Source organism: Pyxicephalus adspersus, chromosome 4, assembly GCF_032062135.1.
Source record: "Pyxicephalus adspersus chromosome 4, UCB_Pads_2.0, whole genome shotgun sequence".
Lineage (NCBI taxonomy): Eukaryota > Metazoa > Chordata > Amphibia > Anura > Pyxicephalidae > Pyxicephalus > Pyxicephalus adspersus.
The window spans coordinates 108,621,770-108,647,918 of record NC_092861.1 but is presented as its reverse complement, the minus strand read 5'-3'; the positions used below and the strand labels follow the sequence as shown (position 1 = coordinate 108,647,918).

The 26,149-nt window shown below is 38.4% G+C and overlaps 1 long non-coding RNA gene across 1 annotated transcript in view; it reads right to left on the bottom strand.

The window, feature by feature from the left end:
- Nucleotides 1-2,437: 2,437 nt before the first annotated feature.
- Nucleotides 2,438-26,149, bottom strand: part of LOC140330111 (uncharacterized) — a 72,280-nt gene continuing 48,568 nt past the window's right edge. Inside the window, exons 5-6 of the long non-coding RNA XR_011920627.1 lie at nt 25,111-25,226; nt 2,438-2,939 (exon numbers count right to left, since the gene is read on the bottom strand). This is a non-coding gene — a long non-coding RNA (uncharacterized lncRNA). The remainder of the gene's footprint in view (nt 2,940-25,110; nt 25,227-26,149) is intronic.

Sequence of the window (26,149 nt, the reverse complement as noted above, 5' to 3'; positions counted from 1 at the left end):
CCCTCCAACAGTATAGGAGAAAGACACTCAAATCAGGACCAACAGATGTTTCCAATATTTTTTTTCTCTTCTCTATCAAGTAAGAACTCACTAGGACGTGATCAGCAAATTTCATCAACTAGAATTAAGGTCCTAGAATGAGGGTTCCTTCTCCAGCTGTGGCCATAGGAAAAATATCCTTGTTTTTATCTTATTGTATTGAATATTGATGTTTTTTTATTATTATCATTACTTTTTATGTTTTTATGTAGTTACCTTATGACATGTATTGAACTGTCTTTAAAGTCACATGAATACAAACAATGATACTAACTTGCTGGCTGCCTACTGCCCAGTAAAAATCATAAATATTTCTTGCCTGGCACATGTCCTTAACCTGGTGGTGCAGCGGTCTCGTTTCTATTAGGTACTTTTAAAGCCAAGATAGGTTCGTACCCACATTGCTGGCATTGAGGGGGAAATGGGGCAGGCTTTTTTGAGGAATGTTTTCCTCCTCCCAAACCCTGGAAGTTGCAGGGGTTACAGCTGAGGTCTTATCCTTGGGCACACCAAAGGCTTAGAGTCCTCTGCTGCAGATATCTTTGTGCTAAATTAGGTCTTTTAGGCAAACATACCAGTACAAGGCTCCAAGGACTTAAAGATCACTTTTTGGTGCACCCTCTAGTAGATCCCTAATACAAGAGGGAAATGGTCTACTGTCAGCATCTCACAGAAAGCACACAATGTGTTACATTGATGAGGTGTTTTGTAAATTTCTTCATGATGCATTTCCTGATGCTTGTAAGGGACTTGTGCACAGCCTTTATGTCTGCCAGTAGCAGGGATCCCTATGGTAGTTCCACCAGCCATGGGAGCCATACAAATACCTTAACCGGCATGGGTGGAAGCAGCAGTAGAGGTTGTCTAAGCCAAACTATGCAAGCTTTTTTTCAGCTGAATCAAGCCACCAGTCGTGCAGCAACTGCCAATGAAAGTCAGCAGTGCTACTCCTGGCTCAGGTATTCCTTGTGCCTGTGTATGGCTTGTAACGGAGCCGTGAAACCTGGTGGCTAATTTTTGACCAGAGGAACCCCCTCGGGGCCCTCTCTGCCTCTACTCAGAGGCCTGTATAAAATCTGGCATCTGGCATGGCAAAATCTGGCATGTTCCTTGACCGCCACATAAAATGGCCTTGCCAGCAATATAAAAAAGCTTTCCTTATTTTTTTTTTACTTGTACAGTGTTGTGCAGAGCTGGCGGAGTCTTAACATGTCTTTTAAAATATATTTATAGGCAGTAGAAGCTCTACACAGCCCTGAAAAACAACCCAAATTTTCCCCCCATTGACTTTATTGTACTTCAAATTCAACGTTCATTCATTCGACCAAGACTAATCAAAATACCTTCAGAACACTCTCAGAAGACATTGATGTTGTTTGGTTTGTATAGGTATCTTGAAAGAAATGTCTAATTTTATAACATCATTCTCTTAGATAGTGGTACAGAAAAGTTTTTATTGCTACCAATAGAAAACAAATTCCTTGTTTTTATATCAAATGTATCTATTTTACTGTTTAGTTAAAGACTGGATACGCAGATCCTTCTTTGGAGATGGTTCTATGCATGAAATGCAAAAACATTCTCATCATGAAGCCAGCTGACAATTTTATTTTAGGTGGGATTGTCTTTGGTGATATGAGGTAAAGATATAACCTTTTTTGTACTAAACTGATCTGTACACAGCAGGAGCACAATGGCAGAGGCAGGAAATCTATATTATCACAGTCTTTCTGCAATTAGAAAAACAGGTAGATGTATTGCTTCTCTGTAAATAAGCATAGTTCAAAATGCTTAGAGGCATGGTTGTTTTTTTCCTGACCGCTTTTACTGCATGGCTTGTAGGAACACTGATTTGAGATAAAAAATTTTGCAGGAAACCGGCAGGCGAGTTCACTAGAACCCAGGCCCGTTTTGCGGTAATAGAGCTTGCTGACCGGCACGTACGATAAATCAGGGCCTAAGTGCTTATCCTTTTGCAGTACCATACTAAAACTGCACGGCAAAAAAAAACCATGGCCATGCCACAATGTGCATAGACATTTACAGAGACATTTGAACTGGCTGATGCAAAAGACAGTAAGAGCAGATAAGAAACTACAGTGAATGCATATCAGAGTATTTAGGCATTTTAAGCACCTAGACTGTGTGCAGTGATACATGAAGAACATGATGTGCAGGTCAAACTATGTGTAGGTGATACAAGGTGTCCTCTAGGTTCTAACAGTACTGTTGTGCTTTCCTATTGCTTTTATGCACTGTTTGAATGCTTTATATTATTTTGCCCTTCACTCTCCTGAAGACATTATTTGCAAAAAAACATGAGAAAAGAAGGATGCAAAAGTTATTTACCTGGGATTTGTATTAGGTATTGGTTCACATGGAATCACAATGGATGAAAGAACCATGTGTATGTTTTATACATGTATACATTTTATAGATTGTTTTTTCATGCCCTTTTTAAGAGAGGTCTTTTTGGGGTATACTTGGTAGCAAATGATTTTAACTTGTTTGTAATGATTATATTTCTGTAAACTTTGGAAACTGATTTTTTTACCTTTGGGTTCTTAAACATCCCTTTTCTTCTGTTTTTAGAATCTAATAGATGAACATATGATGACTGGAAGGGGACCAACAGCACCAGAGTTCACAAATATTTGGGAAGTATTGAGAAGTATTGAAATGAAAAGGGTATAATGAAACCAAAACATGCACAATATTAGAATGTAATTTCATATCCTGCCTCGCAACTATAATAAATGCAGCAAACGTAAGAGCAAATTCAAATTATATTTAAGATCTGTTTTAGATGCTTCTTAGTGTCATCTGGATAATTTCACAGTTGGTTCAGATGTCCTGTTTACCCCTGGTAAGCTCATCCAGCTTCTTTTGCATTTTCTTTACTAAAATGTAAAGAAAAACAGTTCTTATGTGAATAAAGCTTGTGTCCATAAATCCTAGACCTAGATGAAATTCTAAAATTATTTTGTACAGTATGTCACTGATGTCATTATCATTTTACTGCACATACCAGACTTTCTCAGAAATACATTTTCCTTAAAAAATAATCAGTACATTCACATATTTAAGTCAGTCTCTTAAACCATCTGCTCAGAAATGTTACCAAATTGAAGCAATTTGATACCATTGACTGTGGTCAGTCATTATCACCAACTACATGGATAGGATGACCATATGACCCATCTTTCAAATCTACTTTTTCACATAAAACTTGTAAAAAAAAATAAATAACACAATTCTCAATTATTTCTTAAGAGGATGAAACTAAAAGGAAAAAAGGAAAATGGAGCAGCATTTTGGAAGCTAAACATCAACACTTTGCGCCTGGGTTCTGCTGCAGTTAATGTTGCCAACCAAATGTGCTATCCATTTGGCAGGGGAAAATAAGCACCATAAGCCCTAGTAATTCATTCTCAGCATCTAGATGTTTATAAAATATTACTCTGGAATTGTTCATAACTATTTTTTACATTTTTGTAATTGTTTAGTAATATTTACATTTCACAATCCAGCAATAAAATAATCACCACTCGGGGGTGGCTTATATTTATTATTTAACGTCTAGTATTATGGTATTATAATACTATTATAATATTATACTATCTATATTATATCTATTTTTGCAATTGTCCACAATTAATACAAAATTATTTAGGCTAAAATACTATTAACTAGAGACAATCCTATTTAATATCCAGTATTTTATTTTTATTGAGTATCCTTTGCAACAATAACTGGAGATGTCCTCCAGAGGTGAAGATGGCTAGTAACATGCAGCCCACTTCTTATGAGTCTATTATGAAGCAACCTTATCAGGCAGGCTGGGGTAAGAATATTATTGCACTCTGCATTGCCCAGACTATTTATTACATTACTGACATTCTGTTCCTCTTTGAAAATGAGCGATGAGGAAACTGAACCAGATCAAAACAATAAACTGATTTGAATTTTCTTTTTTTTTCACACAATATACACATTTTTTGCTTATACTCACTGTTTTATAATTGGACATTTTTTTGTCTTACACATTTCAGCTGAAGTGAATTTTTAAAAGTCTACATATCTTCAGTTAATATTTGGATGCTTGGTTAAGCAAGGGGAATTGACGACAAGCCTATGGACAAAATTAGCTAGATTTTATCAGTAAGAATGTTAATGAACTTGACTTATTTTTACATTTTTGCCTAAAAGGATAAATTTCCAATCAAGATTCATTTATTTTTTTGTCCATGCTTTTGTGTGCATTTCTCTAAATTTCCTGACAACTATTTTCTTGAATAAAACATAATTGAATGCTTCAATATGGCAATCAGCACTTTTAATACTACAAAAGTACTATTTTCACATTGAGCAAAAAAAAAAAAATCAAACTAATGCTATTGGCGTTAGCTCAAAGCTGTTATCACTGACCCTTAGCTATATAAAAACTCCTAGCAAAGCAGGCCTTGCCTAGCTATGTTATGCCAACCTTGAAAACCTAATAGAGAAAAAATATATTATTTATTAAAGCAACAGCAGGTTTTACAATATTTAAACTAAAGACTCAGTGGCTTATAAAATTAAAACTGCTGCAGGCAAAAGACAGAGATATCTTCATATTTACCAGCCTCTATCTGGTCTATCTTCATACTAAAATAGTATTTAAATCAAAACGCATGTCATGGAAAAATTCTGTAATTTGAGCCCCAAGAGTGTTTTTGCCATAATGTACAAATGGGCACAGCATATTTGCACATTATGGTTCACCTATCAGCCAAAATGAACCGCTCCAGCACCATTTAAAATAATATTCTTATTTTTAAAGATAATTTACTAGGGTACTTTACTAAGGTAATGAACCCCCTCATTGTTGTCTTTTTGCAGAGATCCATTTACTGGATGATTCCTGGGCATTACATTTCACCTACTAAGTTTGTTTTCACAGTGGCACTGGTGGGAATCTGATTAAAGCTGGCCTCATTCAGTAGCATGAAGTAATATCTTGTAGTAATCAATTGCACATGAATGGAGAGTTGTGCAATTATTTAAGAACAACAATTACTACATGCTGCTGCTTGCTACTTGTGTATCTTAGTCCACACGTAGCCATTTGCTTTATCTATTTTCAATCAGTTGCGAATGGTTATAAATAAAAACTGTAACTAATACAATTTTTTAGCAGAATTAAGCTAATATAACTCGTTGTAGCCCTAGACTTAAAGGAGCCTGTGCTTCAATTGTGACATGAAAATATCAAGCTCAGTTGTAAGCTAGCCCCACAGTAGTTTTTAATCACCTACCCTTTACTGCCATTTCATTCATCGTTGGATAAATAAGAGAAATACAGTTCTTCCAGGTATAGATTCATGCGACTCTCTTTCTTTTTCTACCATTTTGACAGTCATGGTGTTTGACAACTGACTACAGAGACGCCAGTGTTGTCATTGGGTGGACAGAGTATTGAGCTTTGCGTCAGAGAGCCCTTGAGTTAGGCTATGTACACACGTGCAATAATTATTAAACTAAGGACTGCATGATGCATGAATGCTCTATGGAAAGGGGAGGGGGAGAACGACAGAGCAGTACCTCGGTGCGCTCTCCCCCTTCACTTCCATTAAGATCGTTCGTCGTCCATCATTCATGGATCCCCTAGGACGGTCGTTGGGACGATAGACGACCAAATAGCACAGCGACATTAGGCAAAAGGATGGAGGACCAGAGATGGAGCATAGGTCAGTGAGTGTGTGGCCTCTGGTTAGCTATCACCAGAGAGACCGCATTGGTAAGTGTCATAAAGAGCTGGGTGTAGTGCATCGTCAATGCGACCCAGAAGTGTGTAAAACTTAGTTTTAACGAAAGGAGTACTGACAGGCGGCAGCAACAGCAGTAAAACTTAGTTTTAACGAAAGGAGTACTGACAGGCAGCAGCAACAGCAGGAGGAGGAGGCGGTGGGCCCTCTAAAGGAGCGAGGACCGCATTGGTAACTGGCATCTAGAGATGGGTGTGGTCCATCATCAGAAATCTAACTACCAAACCGTCTTCTTTGGTAAATAGGAACAGGTATCAAACACTAAAATATCTGGACTGGGGTTCCCCGATGTTTGCAATCCTGTCTAACTCTCACAGCAGAAGCTGCAGAAGGCTGACATTTATTTGTATTGATTTCATTACCATTTCTATATGGAGTCCACTTCTGGTAAACGTTTTCTGAGCTGTAATGTTGGGAAGTCTATTAAAATTACAACCATTAATGGACGATTTCAAGGCGTTTTACTTTTTTAAGGTGTTCATGCAGATCACACTGTTCTCCTGAATAAAATCAAGAATTTGAAGACTGATAAAGTTGTGCAAGGAGCAAGGCTGTTTTTTGGGCAAAATGTTCTAAATGTGGAACCAGTAGAAGACTCATGAGGCCAAGAGGTTGAACGAGAAACAATGGAAGAAAGATTCTGCATCCCTAGCACCAACATATGTCGCAATGGGAAACTGTGTTGGCTGCAGGTGGGCACAAGAAATCATGTTTACCTCTTTGATATCCTCACCATGGGACCAGGGGTCTTTAAAACTGGTCTCTAAGTGGTGCTTGAAGACAAAGGCATCCTAAAGGTCACCCATGACTATCGTTGGCTGGGAGATATTTTGTCCCACCAATATGGTGTGTTTTTTAATTATGTTTTTGATACACAGGTGGGTGATGTGTACTTGTTTTCCATGGAGATTTGTGGTTTTCTTCCTCATCGAACATCTACTGTGAGGTAATGTTTGACTCGATATCTAAATATGCTGTCAGCACAAGTACATTTCTTGAATATCAAATAAACATTGAGGGAGTAAAATCCTAATATGTGTTCCGACCGTCCACTGTCTGCTACTTTGCTTAAAGTATTGGCTCTCGAAGTATCGAAACTCCTAGATTTGTGTCAAGCTATGTTGGATAGCATGCTTGCTGACTTTACATTGTTAGTTGACAGTTGTCTTAATGCTTCTCCCCTATCAAAAGCAGATGCAATAGCTGTGACTGAGAACGTATGCTCTGAGCTTCCCAAAGAACTTCAGCAGTTTTGTGTCCTACAGCAAAAGACAAGAGAAAAAGAGAAAAAAAACTGCTGTCGTCAACACCACCACCACATGCCAGAAAAGAGCCAACGTAATAGTGCACCATGTGCTTCATCCATTCTCAATGGTAATGCCCCTGCACTTCACTTGTTTGAGGTGGCCGCATCAGGTTTCGCCAGGCATCCAGAAAATCCCCCCTGCCTTGGCCTAGACTTTTGGATGTGTGCCGCCTGCTGCCACTACTGCTGCTGCCGCTGCTACAGGAGGTTACCGTGGAGGCCTGAACTCCTCACACAGCCAGTCGCATAGTATTCTGCTCAGGCTGGTCACCTTTTCTTTCTCTTGTGCCGGATTGGGTAGAAACTGTGACATTTTGTCTTTATAGTGGTGATCCAGAAGGGTGGCCAGCCAGTACCCATCCCGTTTTTTGATGCTGCAAATGTGGGGTCACTCCATAGGCATTGCAACATGTGGACACACATATAAAAGAGGGGTTCCCTGGGCTCATCCTCCTCCTGTCCCTCAGTAGGCGCTAAAACATCTTCCTCCTCATCACCCACCTTCTCCTCTTCAAGCTGCAGCAGTTCCTGGTGTTCCATCGCCCGCACAATGCCTGGGGCATGACAGCACAAATGCGGGTTTTTGACGAGTCCTGTCCAGCAGACCCAACATGGTCTCCCTCATCATCATCATCTTCCTCCTCCTGTTATTGAAACTCCTGATGCTGGCCAGTGTCCCTTCTTGCACCTCCTGATTCTGGCTGTGCGCTATGGAGTGTAATGTCACCCTCACCCTCCTCCACCAATTTTTCCCCCCCTCTTCATTCGACACTTTCCATCAGGCCACACAGGGTATTATCAAACAGAAAGATGATGGGTATGACATAGTTCCAGCCGGACCGCTCCCGACTCACAACGTTTGTGGCCTGCTGAAAGGGGGCCAGTACCTTGCACAGCGTCTCCATCTGCAGCCACTGGTCACTGGTAAAATAGGATAGCGTGGCTGTACCAAGGGGCCCGCTGCCTCCATGCACCCTGCTGACCAAGTAATGGCAGCTAGCTAGCTTTTGCTCACACAGACGCTGGAGCATGTGCAGGGTGGCGTTCCATCTAGTTACTGTGTCACAAATTAGTCTTTGCAGTGGCAGCCTCTGTTGCCGCTGGATCTTGTTAAGCACTGCGGCTGCAGTAGGGATCGCCGTACATGGCTGCAGATGGAGCGAGCCTGTCTCAGTAAGTCCTGCAGTCCTGGGTATGTGCGGAGGAACTTCTGCACCACCAGGTTCAGTGCGTGCGCAATGCAGGGCACATGTGTTATGTGGCCTATGCGCAGCACGGCCAGAAGTTTGGCCCTGTTGTCACACACTACGTTGCCTGTTGTGACCCTGGGGGGGGGCGTCAGCCAAGCCTCGGCCTCTCCGTGCAAAGCAGACAAGAGTACTCTGACGGACTGATTTTTCTCCCCCAAGGACACCAGTTTCAGCACTGCTTGGCAACATGTGTGCTTAACCACAGTGTCCCCTGCTGCTGGCCTTTCAGGAGGAGTTGGGGGTAGGAGGAATGAATATAGAGGAGGGAGAGGAATGGGGTGGCCCATGCTTTCCCACCACACCCCTCGGCAGGGGTACCAGGTGCTGCAATGCCTCCCGCCGACTACCGCCTACTGAGCTATGCAAGGCCACCCAGTGAGTGGTGAAGGACAAGTAGCGTCCCAATCAATGCCTGGTTGAGCAGCTGTCCATGGTGACGTGGATTTGGCTAGACACCGTGAATGCCAATGCCCGGGAGAGGTTACCCATTTCATGTGCATGTAAACTGGGTACAGCTGTGCAGGATAAGTAATGCCTGCTTTGTATATTCCACCGCCACTCAGCACAGGCCATCAGGTCACGGAAGGGAGCAGAGTTCACAATGCTGTACTGCAGTAGCTGCAAGGACAATAGTTTGGCTAGACGTGAATTGAGCTCAATTACTCTTTTGTTGGTTGGGCCCATAGCCTGATCCCAATCTTTGAGGAAACAAACGTCGTCTGACACCACGAAACCTGCGGCCAGAACCTGATACTTCATCACCACTAGAAGTCTGGCTGGTGCCAATCTTCTGAGTCGTAGTAGCAATGACAGTTGGAGGTATCTGTATTTTTTTTGGGGTAGGACTGAAGAGGTCCTACCCCAAAAGAGGTATCAAAGACTGAAATATGTGTATTTTTTTTTAGAGTGGAACAGAATTTTTTCTGCAGAAACCTGGCTTTTTTTGGTAAATAGCAAGAGGTATCAAAGACCGAAATGTCTGTATTTTTTTTATAGAGTAGGACAGAATTTTTTACTTCAGCAAAATGGCTTTTTTTGGTAAATAGCAAGAGGTATCAGACTGAAATATCTGTATTTTTTTTTAGAGAAGGACAGAAATTTTTCTGCAGCAAACGGTCTTCTTTGCTAAAAAGGACCAGGTAGCATCAAAACTGCAATATCTGTGTATGTAAAGCCTCCTAACCTGTCCCTGTCACAACCCATGTCTCTCCCTGCTTCTATCCCTCACCCAGAACACAAGATAGAATTGACTAACCCCTTCCCTCCTTCCCTGTATATATGCCTCTGCTCAGATATCTCCTGATTGGGCTGCTGGGTCTTTCTGTGCATCCTAGGAGCAAATGATTCGCTCCCAACTGGGCCATTCCCGCCAGAAATATTCGCTGTTCCCACCCCCTTCTTTTTTCCCGTTTGTTTGGCAAGAACACAACCTCATGGCCGTTCTCGCTTAAATCTTCGGTAAGCAAAAAAAGGCCCGATTCCCTGCTAGACTGAACTTACAAATCTCGCTCGCCCATCCCTACTGGTAACTAAAACATGCAAGATGGCAAAAAGTTTTTTTTTGTTCTTAGTTTTGCAAACCATTCTTTACTCCTAAAAATAGGATTTCTACTGCAAAATCCTTTTTCGAAAAATAATTTGTCCATGCTGACCCAGGGCTTCTTGTACTTCCACCTTGAGGCAAAATCCACTTACGGGCAAGATAAGGAAGATAACCTCAAATTTTTCTGGTGCCAACTTTAAAATAAAACCTGTTGACTTGTAGTGCACAACATGTGACACCAAGGTTCAATTTTAGCATTTGCAGTTGTTTAGCACCATTTCTTAAACACAGGTCATACAAATATTTTTATTTATTCCAGACACTTATAGTTGCCTTCCAATATTTTAAATAACAAAAGTGTTTGAATGGGAAAATGTGATGTGCTTTGCCCAACATTTATTTTTTTAAAAACTCACTGTTGTCTTGCCCATGCACAACAATATATATTTTGGGAGCTTAATCAGTTTACATGTTTTTAGGCTAGGAATGTTTTTAGCCTAAAAATGTTTTAAGTACATAAAGTACAGCAATGTTTTCTAGTATATTTTAGGAGATCATCATAGGAGATGTGTTAGCATTATCCTGGACAATTACATCTTTTAAGTTCCCATGAAGCTTTAGTAAGCACAATTACAGTAGGCTCAATTTACTAAGATATAAAGATCATTATTTGCCATGACCACTGCTTTTTTCATCAAGAGCAATGAATGGGAGTTATAAAAAAGCTTGGCTGAAAATAATGACCTTTATGGAAAATAACACGTCTTATAGCTTTCTGCCTATTGCCACAAATTGTAATGTGTTATGTATTAGTAAGTTATGTAGTGCTAAGTGATAAAGATAAGAGGCAATTTCAATTACTGTGACTTTAACAACCAAACTATTTAATCAGCTTCAACACCTGTATCAGTGAAATAAAGATTCTGCAAACAAATGTAAGAAATTGTTGTTTAACGTGACAGTTAGCATAGCAGTTTACAAAGTTGGATGGTCAAATTCAACTTATATCCCAATTAACCCTAATCTAGAAGTGTGTGCATTATGAATATACATTTTAGTTCAATTATTTTTAGATTTTTTAACCTTTGGCATTGGTAACAATAAACATGCATTTTACATTGTTTAGTCAATAACAAAAACATAAGCCTTCGACTGTTCATACATAATAATGATTACTGAAAAACTAGGTATTTTTTTTTTAACAAGTTGAGTGAAATATTGTGATAATATCTATTCTGCTTACCACCTCAAATCTAAAGTTAAACCTGGCTTTCAGTTTCTATGTTTTCTTTAAATGAAAGACATGCAACTCACACACTGTTGCTACCAAGTATATTGGCATACAATTTTCTTTATGTCCTCACTACAATCCAGGTAACTGCCTTGTCTAAGGTTACGCTGTATGACCTCAATTTGTTGTAAGTGATAAATCCAAGTGACAGAACTACTATATCTTAATTGGAACCCTGGAAATGACTATAGAGGCCAAGGCAAACTGCCATTTGCTGAAGTCACTGTAAAAAAAGGAAGTTAGTAGTAGGAGAGTCCCCTTGTTTTCAATTTTTTAGGCAATAAAACTTTATGGACAAGGATACAACCACTTCCAGACATGTGAGTCTGCATGGCAACTGGTAACTGAAAAACATTTCAAGGCCTTACCCTAACCATCAAGATAATGAAAATATTACAGGCCGCTTCAGCTTATGCTAATTCAGACAAAACTCTGTGATTATGTCGAAAACAAAAGTATCAAAACAAATTAAAATATATATTATATAATATGTAACATATGTGTATATAATTGTGTGTTTTTCTAAAAGAAGAGGCCTCCCTGGACTTCCTGTCTTCTATTTCAAGTAGTGGATATCATAAGCTGTTTTTTTCCTGAGCTGGTGGACTGTGGTATAGGGAATTTCAGGGTGGAGACACAATAAATAAAAATGTGAAGGTCACTGGATAGACAAAGTGTAAGAAGGACAGCTTAGTGTACAATATGATTGACCAATACCACATAACACATTGTCAATATCACAATGGCAGTAATATAGAATGTAGCCAAAACCATTTTTCTACTTTGGCAATACCAGTGTCTGCTAAGGTCCAGAGTTCTGACTGACTGACAGGTTAAGTTTGGGACTCAGATTGACTGCCAGTCAATTCTCAATAACGTTTTCTGTTTCAGAAGATTTCAATAGATAGGATGATGTTTCTTAGTAAAAATAAATTACAAAAACAGAGACATCACGACAGAGGATGGGTGAAAAGAAAGAGAGGGGAAGGAATGGTCCGGCTGGGGGGTAAGGTCTAAAAAAATCTGCTGAATTGCAATTGACACTGCAAATCCGCAGTTGCAATCAATTGTAATGACACAGGACAGGAAATTAAATCTTTAGTAGGGACCAGTCAAAGTCAGGTGTCAAATATTGTTTTATCCGCGGCTCCCAAATTTTCATTCAAAACAGCAGACATTTTCTCATTTGTAAGATACTAAGATATTTTCCTTTTGACCGGAGTAGTTTCTTCCATCAGGTCCTGCGTCGTCCCAGTAGCCATCCCCGGCCCGGCGCAGAGGCAGTACTGGGTGCCGACATCTTCTGGGTTCTTCTTCCTATGTCATCCAATCTTGCACTGTGCAGGCGCGAGATTGGGTGAATTAGATTGGAAAAAAAAGATTGCTGACCTCCTTGCGCATGTGTGAGATCGGCAATTTTTTTCTATTGATGAAAGGGCTCCTTCTGATCTCCCAAGATCAGGACCTGTGCAGAGGGAGCAGCCTCCCAGCATGCTTGACGTAGGTATCCCGGGAGGCTTTTCGCTCCCATCCTATTTTTTTAAAAAAAAGGGTGTTGAACTTAAAAAAACCCTACCCTTTTATGTAAAGTAAAACTTTTAGGTTTGCTTTAACTTATCCCTGACTTGAGGCTTTATAATGTATGCTGCCATTGCTGGTCTCCCTCCTGTTTCTGTTGGTAGAAACCCTGACATTATTAGAGTGACCTTAGGGTCTTTTGGTATAGATCCAGCCAGCACCGTATACACAACTAATATATAACAATACAAAATCTGCGTATCTTCAGACATTCCCACCAGGTGTGAAACGGTGTGCCTTTGGATGAACACCCTCTGAACCACATTCTGGTGGAAGTGCTTGGAAATTTACAGGGCCTTGCAGGTACCATGTGACATTAGATGAGCAATTTATAATTTGCCTCAATAGCAGTGCTGTTGGAGGAGCTGTGTGGTCCCATATTGATTGCCACAGTTCAGGGTCGAGTCTAGTTTGTAGATCCAGTTCCTAATTAGTTACACAGACATGTGGTTTGGAAGCTAATTTTTCATTACAGGGAAAGATTACTTATATACATTACACTAGGAGGAAAAGACGGGTTATGAAATAAGGGTGCAAAGGGAGCATGAGGGGACATTAGTCCACCTGTTTGCTTGTACCTGTCCAAAATGTGCAATGTGTGTATTAACACTGGTTTGGAAATATGTCCACGAAACTCATATGAGACCCATACTAGACCATCTATTGGGGGAAGTAGTACTTCTGCTGCTTCAATAGCTACCCACAGGGGCACATCTGTCTCAGCGTGGTATACCGAGAGATTAGCAAATTGGGCTGCCACTTAGTAATTGTACATATAATGTACAGGGTGTCCCCCTTCCTTCTTCAATTTAAATAAGGCCTGCTTAAAGATATGCAGCCTGTTATTATCCCAGATAAATTTGAATAAGGCTTTGCATTATGTGTAGGTAGTGGGAAGTGACTGATATCGGAAGTACCCGATATGGACATTAGAACTTAGGCAAGTGTGTCATCTTCCCCGCCGCTATGCACCCTAACCATATTATCTGGTACCTTTCCCAAGTTTCTACAAGCAACCTGGCCTGCCGGATAAGACTTGAATAGTTTGCTCTAAAGAGTGTGTCATATGAAGCCGTTATTTAAACACCCAAATTTAACAATTTAGATGCCTCCCAGCGAAGAGGGAAATACTCTCTAAGGTGGGAGACTACACAGTCCGTCAGATTGATATTCAGTGCCGAGTATTTATTATGATTAATTTAGAGACCTGATACCCCAAAGAAGGCCAGCATTGCCAGGAGGTTGGGTAAACAAATCAGGGGTTGAAAATGATCAGTAGTGCATCATCAGCAAACAAGCTAATTTTATGATGGTAGCCTGCTAATTCCAGGCCTCTGATGTTTGGATGGTCACGTACTGCTAAGGTTAGGGGTTCTATGGTCAGGGCAAACAGGAGGGGCGGAAGAGGAAACCCCTGCCCAGTACCCCCCGAGGATATATAGAATGTAAAGGAGCGAAACCCCAGATATTGTAGGAAGGCATGGAGATTAGTGTACAGAGCCTCGTTCCAACCTATAAAATTTCGACCAAACTCCCATTTTTGTAATACAAACATTAGTTAGAACCAAAGAACAGTGTTGAAAGCTATATTTTGTTTTGTAAGAAAGCATAGATAACAACAATTTATAACAGTAAAATTTGTAGATTACAGGATCTGGAATTCTAACAGTTAAACATACAATCATATTCAAACCATACACATATCGCATCGACCAATCAAAGATATACTGTACCAGTTTTTTGTTATCATTTTCAGTCTTAGTGTAAATACACATTCCTCTAACCTGCTAATATTTTATTGATTATAAACCATGTGGGGGGTCTCATTCATACAGTATTAGGTGGTTATCGGCGGATCAGGTATGTGGTGTGTTTGAACGTGGCAGGAATACGTTTCCTGTTGTCTATTGGCAATGTTGCAATATAGGATTCCCACAGTTTAAAAAATCTATTAACCTTTCTTTCCTTAGTGATGCTTCTAACTAATCCATCTGAAAAAAAAATCTGAAAAAAAAAAATAGTTTTCTGTGCCAGTGAATCAGTGAAATTATGGAAAGGAGTTTAACGTTCCAAGCAGTGCCAATGCTGGGGTAAGTGTAAAATGGTTCACTAGATTTTGCAGGGTGAATGACGTCACTAGTTTCCAAAAGGAACACATGATAAAGATTAGCCCCTTCAGCCCCACATTTAGGACAACATGAGGAAGGACTTGAAAGGACTTGTACGGGGATATGTATGCCCCATGGTGTAATTTAAGTTAAATTTCCCTGTGCTTGGAGAATGAGAGCACTTTCTAGGCACTGAAATCAGTCAAGGTGTCTGATGGTGTTCTTTTGGGAAAGAATTCACTCCATCTGCTTAAACCTGTTCTTCTAACTTCATAAATGGCATCAGTTTTTTATCTAATATAAATGTCCGCTATTGCGCGTTTCACTGGATTAAGACTTGCAAAAAGTTTGTCTAGTGAGTTTTCCAGTCTGCGTCTGACAGATGTGTTAAAATCATTGTAATGTATGATCTGATTTGCAAATAGATGAATGGGCTGATCCTCAGGAAGGCATAAAGAGTCCAGACTGCTTCAAAAGATAGGGGCCTTTTACTCTGGGGGTTCACAAAAGATTCTAAAAGCATAAAATGCAACCTTTGGGCTATCTGTCTTTGTTAGTATTTGCCAGACCCAGGGCAAATCTGCGTTTCCCCACAAAAGAAGAAAAAGCAAGGGTTCGCTTTTCAGTTTAATTGAATGCCTTAGTATTATGCCATACATGCCAGCAAGCGTAAAGGAGGGGATATTTCAAGCACCTCTTGGGGCAGTAGTTCTTTCCAGGGCCAGCAGAAAGCCTACGTACACTATCTGTTGTTTGAGGTCTAGCAATGAAACCAACTTAGTCCCGTCCAACAAGGCCATTTATTTGTTTGTTGAGGGGCGTAGATAATATTTTGACCAGTATCTTCATATCCAAATTTAGATTGGTCTATAATTGGACCAAGCTATTATGTCTGTTTTTGGCTTGGGCAGCATACAAATAGCTGCTGTTAGTGTGTCCCTTCCCATTGTACCTCTAGAAAGTGGGTGATTAAAAATTTAGTGAAATGAGGAGCAAGGGTGTCTATAAATCTGTATCTGTAATAGGCCAACTGTAATAGGCCAATAGGCCAATAACCTGTCTGGTCCTGAATGTTTTTGTTTTTTGTGTGACTTCAAAGTTGCCATGGTCTCCATATTTGTTATAGTGGCCTCTAGTGCAGTACGGAGAGTTTGGTGCAAATCTGGCAGTAAGATAGTGGAAATAGGCTAAAGGATCCATGACTGCGCAGGCTAAAGGATCCAGGATTACTAAATAGGCGGGATAGGTGCTTAGGAAATCTTTTTACAAAAGATTGTACATTACTAAGTTAAAATATTAGGCCCTATTTTCAATTGTAAAGGTTGGAAGGAGGGGTTCAGGTTCCTAAGTCGTTAGCTAAGAGGGAGTCTGACTTATTGCCTTTAACTTAAAATTTATGTTTAGCGCATATGAATTGTTTGTCTTCTCGATGGGTTAAGCAAAGATCTAATTTAGTTCTTTTGTTTTCCAATTGTTTTTTAGCTCTGGGTTCGGGTCAGACTTCATTGATCCAACAGGGACACGTATTCTTACTCTAGTTGGAAAAGTAGAGAGTTACTTTCTTTTTTTAAGCTGGAAAGCAAGTTGTAAAAGCAGGTTGTATAAGGAAGGGGTTGGGTTCAGAGTAAAATATTCCTGTAAAGATGATTGCGGTTTCTGGAAATACTCCGGGTCACTCAAAATTGAAACATTAGGAGACCAGTTACAGCCCAGGGGTTTTGATACAGAGATGAGAAGGATGTTAACACTGTGTGGTGCATAGACCATGGGATGGGCACTATCCTGCTGGAGGAGACCCATGGAAGAGAGGGAGTTGTCACAAAAACACTGTCTATTTCTGAGAAGATTTGGTCTGGGTGAGAAAAGTGTGCGACTCACCAACAGTCGATTAGAGAGTGCTGGGAAAGCAAGGTACGCAGTGACAATGCAGAAGATGTCAAAGAGGGCCCTCTTTTATCCAAAGCAGAAATGAGCATCATTTTTGAATCACTGCATAGCACAACAGCGCCCTCACCATGGGTACTGACCACACGCAGTAATTGGGTAAAAAATTCTATCTGATTAGAGTTAGGTGCATAATATGATACTACATTAATTAAAGCATCATTAAGATAACCTGCTAGAAGTAGAAATCAACCCACTGAATCAGAAACCATGTTTTTATATAGGAAAGAGGCAGAGTTTTCGAACACTATCAAAACACGCCTTCTTTTAGTATCAGAGTTAGCCATATAAACTGTAGGGGATGGAGAGTTAAAATATTTAGGGAAAGTTTGTTGAAAAAAATGTGTTTCTTGCAGGCATATGATATCTGCTTTTGAGGAGTGTCAAGCCCTCATAATGGAAGGAACAAAAGGGCTGCTCACTTCCCCAAGATTCCCCAAGATCTCCAGATAGGCGTTCCTCCCAGCCGGGCCTCAGTAGGGAAAAGAAAAAGAGGGGAAAGATAAGAAGGGAGCTGAGAATACAGAACAAGAGAGACAACATAAAATAGTGTAAATCTAAGATTGAACATCTGTCACAATCATACATTGAAAAAATAACTTGGCAGGGCGATGAGCTTGGCTGGCAAAATGTTGCAGAGCTGATGGCCTAAGGGAGGTAGCAGTGTCTACCAGACAAAGAGGGACAAGGCGACAAAAAATATGAAGACCACAAAACTAAAGTTGTCACAAAATAGTTTCCCCAAACCCAACAACACACAGATTTATGTGCAAAATTGACCACACTGTCAAAGTGGCAGGGGCGTCAAATTCAACGATGGCGCCATAGTTTTAGGCACTAGAACAAGGCATCAAACTAGAGGAATCGAGGAAGCAATACCCCTTCAATGCTCAACAACTTTTTGAATAATGCATTACAGTTAGGACTACCTGCTGCTTAAAGTATTTCTAATACCCACTGCACCACCAAAAACGTTCTGACAGAATAAGTACTCCCTATTTATTGTACAGCGCTGCGTAATATGTTGGCGCTATATAAATCCTGTTTAATAATAATATTATTATTAATAATAATAATAATAATAAGTATGGCAATAGAAAATATTACTGCCCAGAAAAAGGTGCTTAGATCTTACCTAATAGAAGTAGTCAGAAAGGTGTTTTCCACATGGCCTCTTTTATATAAGCATGTCATTATTCTTTCTAGTTCAGATGTAGCTCAGGGCCCTTGTACACCTGCATGTAGTTATTAAGACTAGTATGATATAAAAGAAAATATTAAAATTTAGTTTTTCTTCCAATACCTGTCCTTAAAAACACTTTTAAAAACACAATAAAAATTGATGTAATCAACATTATGGGGCCTTGGGAAATAACATATATTGGAGAAGTATTTCAACATTGATATTTTCCAGAGTTATCATTAGATGCTCTCCACTAAATCTAATAGCTCATTTACCTATAATAGAGCACAACAGAAAGTGAAATGATATGTCCTGAAGGGGCAATAGTGGAAATGGAACATTACAAATAGTAACAATGTTATAGAGGAACTTTCATCATTCCCTAAGCATTCATTTTATCTTGTTTGTTTTTAACTGTAATTAATACTGAATAAAACAAGTTTAAAATACGGCGTTAGTTATTGTATAAATTGTAAGCTTGCATATATTTTTGCCTACTATTTTAAATGACTTTCATATTAGTCTACCTTATAACAATTATTTTTAAAAAAAGGCCCATTATGTAGTAAATAAAATCACATTAAAACTGGTCATGTAGAGAATGATTTCTTTGTTAGTAGCAAAGCGCCCAGTTTCTAAAAGATGCATAGCATTTTGATATGCTGGCAATTATTTGCTTGCAAAAAGTACTAATTACTATGTCACAAAGTCATTCGTGTGAGTAGGTATTTAACTATCTAGTAAAGACGTCCTAGCATTTAATTTTTTTTGGTATTTTTGTATTAGGGTATTTTGCACCTCTTCCCCATAACACATTCACTGGAAGACTTTCCCATCCATATATATGAATGTAACAGCAATCTGTGCTCTGAACATAAAACTCCCTTATCCTCCACCCTGATCACCTACTCACACTCTTATTTACAAGACTCCTTATAGAGTCACCCCTAGTGGCATGTCCTGGAACAAGCTGTAACAACCTTTGCATAAGAACACATCACCATTTACTTACAGCCAACAATCATACACAAAAGATCATTAAAGAGCAAATTACCCGGTATATACAATTCAAAAGAACAAAACACTTTAACCTGTATAGGGGGAAAACGATATACTAGCTAATTAAATGTTTGAAAAATAACACACCATGAATGCATTTATTCAGACTCTTTTTACTGGAGCTTTTGTTTATATACTTCTTTGAATGTTAGCAGTGACAGAGAAACAAAATGGAGGATTGCCAATGAGGTCACTTGCCATTCAATGATATTCCCATGAGAAAAAACAGTTCTGAGTTTCTATCCAAGGTCAGAATTGCAAAACCTGAATTGGATTTTACTGCAACAAACTATCTGAACACCTCTAATTGAGAGAGATCAGAGTGCAGTGTGGTGAGAATTTGTGAAGATATAATCAAAAAAGATATTGAGGGAAAATTTGTATGCATGATAAGGAGCTAGATTGTAAGCTCTTGGGGGCCCTCCTCCTCTTGTGTCACTGTCTGTATCTGTCTGTCATTTGCAACCCCCCTATTTATTTGTACAGTGCTTGTTAATACGTTATATAATAACAAAAGAATGTGAATGGGTGGGGGGATCTTCAAAAAAATAAAATAATGTCAACAATAGGAGAGGTGGTGCCAGAGCACACAATGCAGATGGGGGAGGCGCTGGAGGCTGATGGGTGACAGAAAACATAAATATTATTGTTTTTTATTTTTATTACATCATCATCATCTTCCAAAGTACTAAAATGAGTTCCAAAGTACAATACAAATGTGTCTTTCAGCAAAAAATGAAAAAAAGTTTTGAAAATGTCAAGGTTTGGAGCATGATTAATATGGTTGGAAAAAGAGTTTTAAAGAAGATTTCACCCTATTATAAAGCAAGATGTATTTCCAAAAAATGTTGACATCAGTAACTCTCCTATGTAGCCTGCTGGTGAAATTGGGGTATAGTGTCTCTTGCATATGCTTCCACTTGTAATCATTAGATGTTATGCTGCAAATTCAACTCTGTGCTAAAAAAACACTTGTGACTACTATCAATAAGTTTATTTATTCTGCCTTCACATGCCTCATTGCTTAAACATTGGACCTGGACTCGTACCTGTAACCTTGCTGGTGCTTTGGCCACTTTTCCTTTATATCTAGTCCTTGCTTTGTCCCTGTTATTGCTTGCTGTTAGTTGTATAAAGCCAGTGCACACCCTGTCCCAGCTTGTTGAAAACAGTTGTGTATTGCTTGCTTTTACAAAATGTTTATGGGTTGTTTTGCACTGTGTTTAGGCTTGCTACAATTATTTAATATTGTACACAAAATGCATTTCAATTGTTCCAGACTTTTTAGGTCTTTTCATTGTATGCTGTCAAAACTGGTCTCTTTTCTGATTCTGCTGGGGAAACCATGACACTTGGTTTGCATTATAAAAGTATAAAGAGTCAGACAGTGCTTGCTGCTAGTTAAGAATTAAATAAATTCATTACTGCTGATGAGGGAAATTGAGGAGTTTAAAAATACTAAAAGGGACCATAGGGCTTGCCAACGCACCATTTGCTGTACTGTTAGTCAGGGGCAGATATGGAGCTCATAGGACAGATTGGATTAAAAAAAGTGAAACAACAGCAATTATTTAGGTAAAGATGTGCAATTTTATTCAAGTTGAGGCATAAAAAGTTGCCTTTTTTCTCTCAGCACAATTAGGTTAGGATAATTTAACCCCTCAAATATCAAGAGGTTGTAGAACAGATGGGACAAGGCAGCAAAGAGAAGTGCATCAGCCCAAAACCTAATCATATATGTACCTGACCAAATCAAAGTGTATACATACATGTTTTTTTAATATTAATCAACTCCAAAAGAAAAAGAAAACCAATAGAGTATCCATCCATCAATATACAAAAACAAAGTGAGTATAAGTCATATCTCATTATATAACTTATGACAACCTGGTGAATCCAATAATAATTATAACTTATGTGCAGTCTACTTAAATTTATGTGCAATCTACTCCAAACACCACTAACTACCAATTACGCAAAATGTGTATAACCCAAGACCTTACTACATGCATAAATTTCTATCCCCATATTGTGCAATATGCTGTGAGAACAACTGTATCTATATAGTGCCGATCCACCATGAAAAAACTTTTCAAAAAATGAAGACTTTACACTTACATTCTAACATACTAACCTTATCTTTTGATGTATTCGCTCATAATTTGTATTTTTTTCTTAAATATAGAACCTAAGCCCTCCTGAGGAAGTGGGCAAGGTTTTAATAGTCATGTTTTTAGTTGCACACGATATATGTTAACTGTATAAGAATTGTATGTGTAATTCATTGATTTTAAAGATTTATATTAAAGTTAGACATTTTAATATGTGAATTGGTAATTATTGGAAATTGATGTAAAACGTTTGCCTTTAAAGTCCCTGAAGGGTTAAAATAGCTGATCTAGCTGGGGTCATTGAAGGGAAAAATTGCTGATCTAGCTTGAGCCATATATCTTAAGGGAGGTGTATTTTCTTTTCCTATCTACGTAGTTTAAATGTAAACAAATGTCAGGAATTGTTTTGTCTCTTGTCACCCACACATTGATATTTATTTGTACAATAAAATAAAGTTTCCAGACTTTCTACTGGTGCCATTGGACTGGGTTCACAAAGTCTCTGTTCTGCATATATTTTGTGTGTTTTTTTGCGTACTTTCTGTTTTTATTCATTCTGGCTGTGTAGACTTAAACTATTAGGGGAATGGAAATGTACCTCCCTTGATCCTTTACTCATTGGGCCTGGTTTATTAAAGCTCTCCAGGGCTGGAGGGGATACACTTTAATCAGTGAAGCTGGGTGATCCTGGAATGGGTCTGGTCAAGGATTGAAAACATTTGCTAATAAAAAGCAAATGACTTTTAGGAAATCTATACCAGGTTTGCTGAATCACCAGGTTAACTGATAAAATAGTATTCTCTTGAGCCTTGGAGAACTTTAATAATTAGGCCCATTGGGTTAAGGTATACTTTTGTAAACATCTGTCCCTAGCTACGGTATCATAAGCCCTAAATGTCTGATCTTGGTATGTCATACTAAGGTAGTGTTTGCTGACTAGAGTAGAAAAGGGGTAAACACAAATGGGTTAACCTAGAGGGAGAAAAAGGACACATCTGGCCCTGTAAGCTTAGGCTTTTACATAAGGGTTATAAAAGCTTTTGTCATTTTTAAAGGGAACTCTGCTTACTGTGAAATTGAGAAATGATTGGATATTTCTCTACAGGAGAGATATGTAAGAGAAAAATATTTACCAACCCAGAAAGCTACTATTCAAAAGCAACTTCAGCAATCATGTATAATAAGGTTCCCCATGAATGTACTGTACTGGATGCAAGCAGACTTTATTGCTCAAAGCAAACTAAACAACATAGGAACATTTGTTTTACTGTAGGATGAACTGACACCTGTACAATAATCTATTTATTTTTAAGTTACTTCACTTTTTTAGTTAACTTTCACTTTCCACAATCAGCAATACTCCATTATCTTGTACGAAAAACTTTTAATTTCATCAAAAACTTGCATCTCTTCACCCCACTTTTTAGGCTAAGCAGTTTTATCTGTTGCAGTCCTTTACCCTACATCCCAATCTGCACACTTCATCTTCTACAGCTAGAACCCCTTTCTCCCTCTACATCTGTATCTTCTTTGCCTTCCAATGTATACCAAAATCATTAACTGCATACAGCTTGCATCCCCTTCCTCTTAACCTTACAAACCTGTACCTTTTCAGTATCATATAAAAAAAATGCACTCAATCAGTGGCAAATTGAATAGCTAGCTACCCTAGGTAAAAAAAAAAAAAAGTAAAATTTTTGGCTATAAACCACATTTTAAAACACAACTGCAGTGGAAGAAATGCGTCAAATTTTAACATCCCTGTACATTGATCTGCTGCCTAATCAGGAGCAGAGCATGATTATTTCATTGCTCCCCTGATGCTAAGAAAACATATTTGCAAGATATAGAAGAGCATGTTACATGAAGACAGGGTCACTAAGACAGTGAAGACAGTCTTCTAAGCTGCACATAATGTATAAGTAGTTCTGAGCTGAGGTATTGCTCACTTTTGGCTGCTAAATTTAACAGTAGAAGTGAAAGAAAGATTGGTATATGCCTCAAAGGACAGGATAGGGGCATTAAAGTGGACCTGTTTCTGATCTACATGGGCAAAACACAGTTTTGCTTTATATACTGCAACTTTCATAAACTTTTTAAACTTTCATAAACTGTCAGTATTTTTTTGTGAATTTTGTACATTTATATACAAAATGTGTGGTTGTCTATGAGACACTGGGGATTTTGTTTTCCTAAGTTCGCCTGAAATTGATGAATACTGTCTTCCACAGAGAAAAAAAAATGTAGCTTAGTGAATAAAATGAAACCCTACTGACTCCAGCCAGACTGGGTATTCTTTTCAAAGTAAATTTTTACCACATTCGCTAAGCTAACTGAATTATCCATAGCAGAGCCTAAACTACTTTAGTATATCAATGTTCTGTGATTAGTTGTTATTGTATTAAAAAGTCCAAGTTGGAAATATTGTCATAAAATGGGAAATGGAGAATGTTTCTGTTTCCCTATACTGTCAGGTAAAAGGCAGTTAATTCTCGTATCATGGTTTATTTAAAGCAGGATACCAATAGGGACTCATTGGTATACCCATGGTTTCTGTAAACTATCACGTAAATGCACCATGAAAGGAAAATGAAAGAAACATTAGTGTACATCTTTCAATTTTACGGGTGCATTCATAGCAGCATACAAAACCCATTGGTATGGTAAATAAATCCCACTGGTATGTTGCTAAACAAATGCACAAAAAAGCAAAGTGATATAAAGGTGAAAGTATAGTTTGCTGGGTTTTTCCCCCCTCTCAGGGAAAAAATCAAGCATGAAAAAATCAAAAGACATCTAAAAGGGTCATCAACTGCTAAAGGAACGTATGCCAAGATTAAAGACAACTTATAATTAATGGAAAAGGGGGCTTCCATCATATTCCTCTCCTTTTATTAATGTTGGGTACTGTGAAGATCCAACAGTTTAGTTTTTGCTCAGACCTGGAATACGCATGCACATTTTAAATTCTTATGCCTGTTTTGAGTCAGAATCTCAGAAAGAATTAAAGCCACAAAGAATGCAACTATCATGTTCCCTTACATAACTGGGGTACGTCATAAACCTGCTAAGCATATGTCCCAAAATATTAATGAGCAATGATTCACACTGATCAGTAGAACATGTAATCACTGAATAACTAAGTAAACAATATTCCCTTAAGCTAAACCGTTTAAAACATTTTTACAGTTTGAATAATTAAATTGGGTATTTAGATTATTAAATAAAACAACCTAGGTAATGGTAAATGCCTATGTTGCTCGAGGTAAATGTAACTGCAGAAACTGACACATCAAGCAATGGCTGCTTAAAGGACAGCAAACCTCCTTGGACTCATTCCTAACCTGGCAACCTTACTCCCCCCAAAACAACATTTCCTAAAATATATTAACATGATATATGGTTGGTTCAGAAAAGGAGAATCAATTTTTTGTGTCACTGTCCTGAAAGCAAGGTTTCATGTTCCAGAAGAACATAAACCTGGATTGCTCCCTGGAATGTCTTCAGGGAACCCCTGTTATAATTAATTTATCTACAGCTCACAGTACATTATTGTTGTGGTCAGTAGGAATCTCTCTTACATTGCTGGCCAGTGGGAAGAATGTCACCTTTACAGATTGACAAAAAGAAAATTGGTGTCAGTTGTAACTGACCAGAGAGTCATAAACTGCTCAAGTAACCCCTAGCAAGATCTGTAGTAACCATGGGGTTCTACAGAACCCTGGCTGAAAAACACTGATTTAGAAAAACAAGCGCTGAGAGGTATCACATCTATGCCCAAGAGGTCATTAAGATTTGGGCAAACACAATAAAGCTGTAGTAACCAAATTGTTATTTATATCTGAGATGTCCATCATTGAGTATGCACAACATGAATTTTTGAACATTTACCTTTGGAACACGTGTAACATAGAGGCAGTGGCAAAAGCGTCAGCAAAGGAGGGCAGGTGCATCTGCAGTACTGGATCAGTCTTCCTTTGGACCCAGAGGCAGCTCAGTCAAGGGACCTAAACAGCAAATTTAAGTGAGTATGTCTTCTTTTATTAGGTAAGGGAAATTTAGCTCACAAGAAATAGGTTAGAAGTAGGGTGGGGGTGATTTTTACCTGGTAAAGGGTTTTAAATAGTTTTAAAGGTTTTAAATAACCTCTATCTGTAAGTGAATCAAAAGGGTAAAAACACTACCCGTATCATAAGTGGACAACCATACCAACGACAAAGTGTTTGCAGATTATTTGTTTCCATCTGTCTCCCAGATGTTTTACCAATTTTGTCTTTCTTCTCTGGTTCAAAGTTTACCAATGGGCACTGAATTTTTACTACTTTAATACAGCAGCCTAAAAGCAGATATCAGCACTACAAGATTAGGTATGTACCATATCTACATAGCATTTTAGAAGGTTTCTTAAATATTGAAATTCTATTCTTTAGTTTTACTTTGTAATGGAACAAATGTATAAATGTTGAATGTAGCATTGGCCAACCGTTAAATAATAGTTTAAGGTGGAAATCATAGGTTTGCTATTCTCTGATTTAATCAACTGAAAGACCAATTAATCCTCACAAGACTTAGCAAAACTGATTAAATTCTAAGATATATATGTTTAATTTTGGCACAGTAAGGCTATAAAATGTAATTTGCTGCTGATGTTAACTCTTTGAATTAACATCCTTGATAATTTGTAATACAACTTCTTCCTTACATTATCGATTTATAGAATTTTAGTGTTTCTGCCCTAATACATTTTTTGAAGACATAAACTAAGTGTTTAAAGCACAGGTCTTTGAGTATTTGAGTGTATAGTTTAAATATCAAAAGTGTTTTTTTTCTAGTTTATTAATTGCTTTAAACATGTTAAAAAAATAATAGTCATTACTAGCACAAAATTTGGATGAATTCATTAAACATTCAAAAAAAAAGAATAGATGTA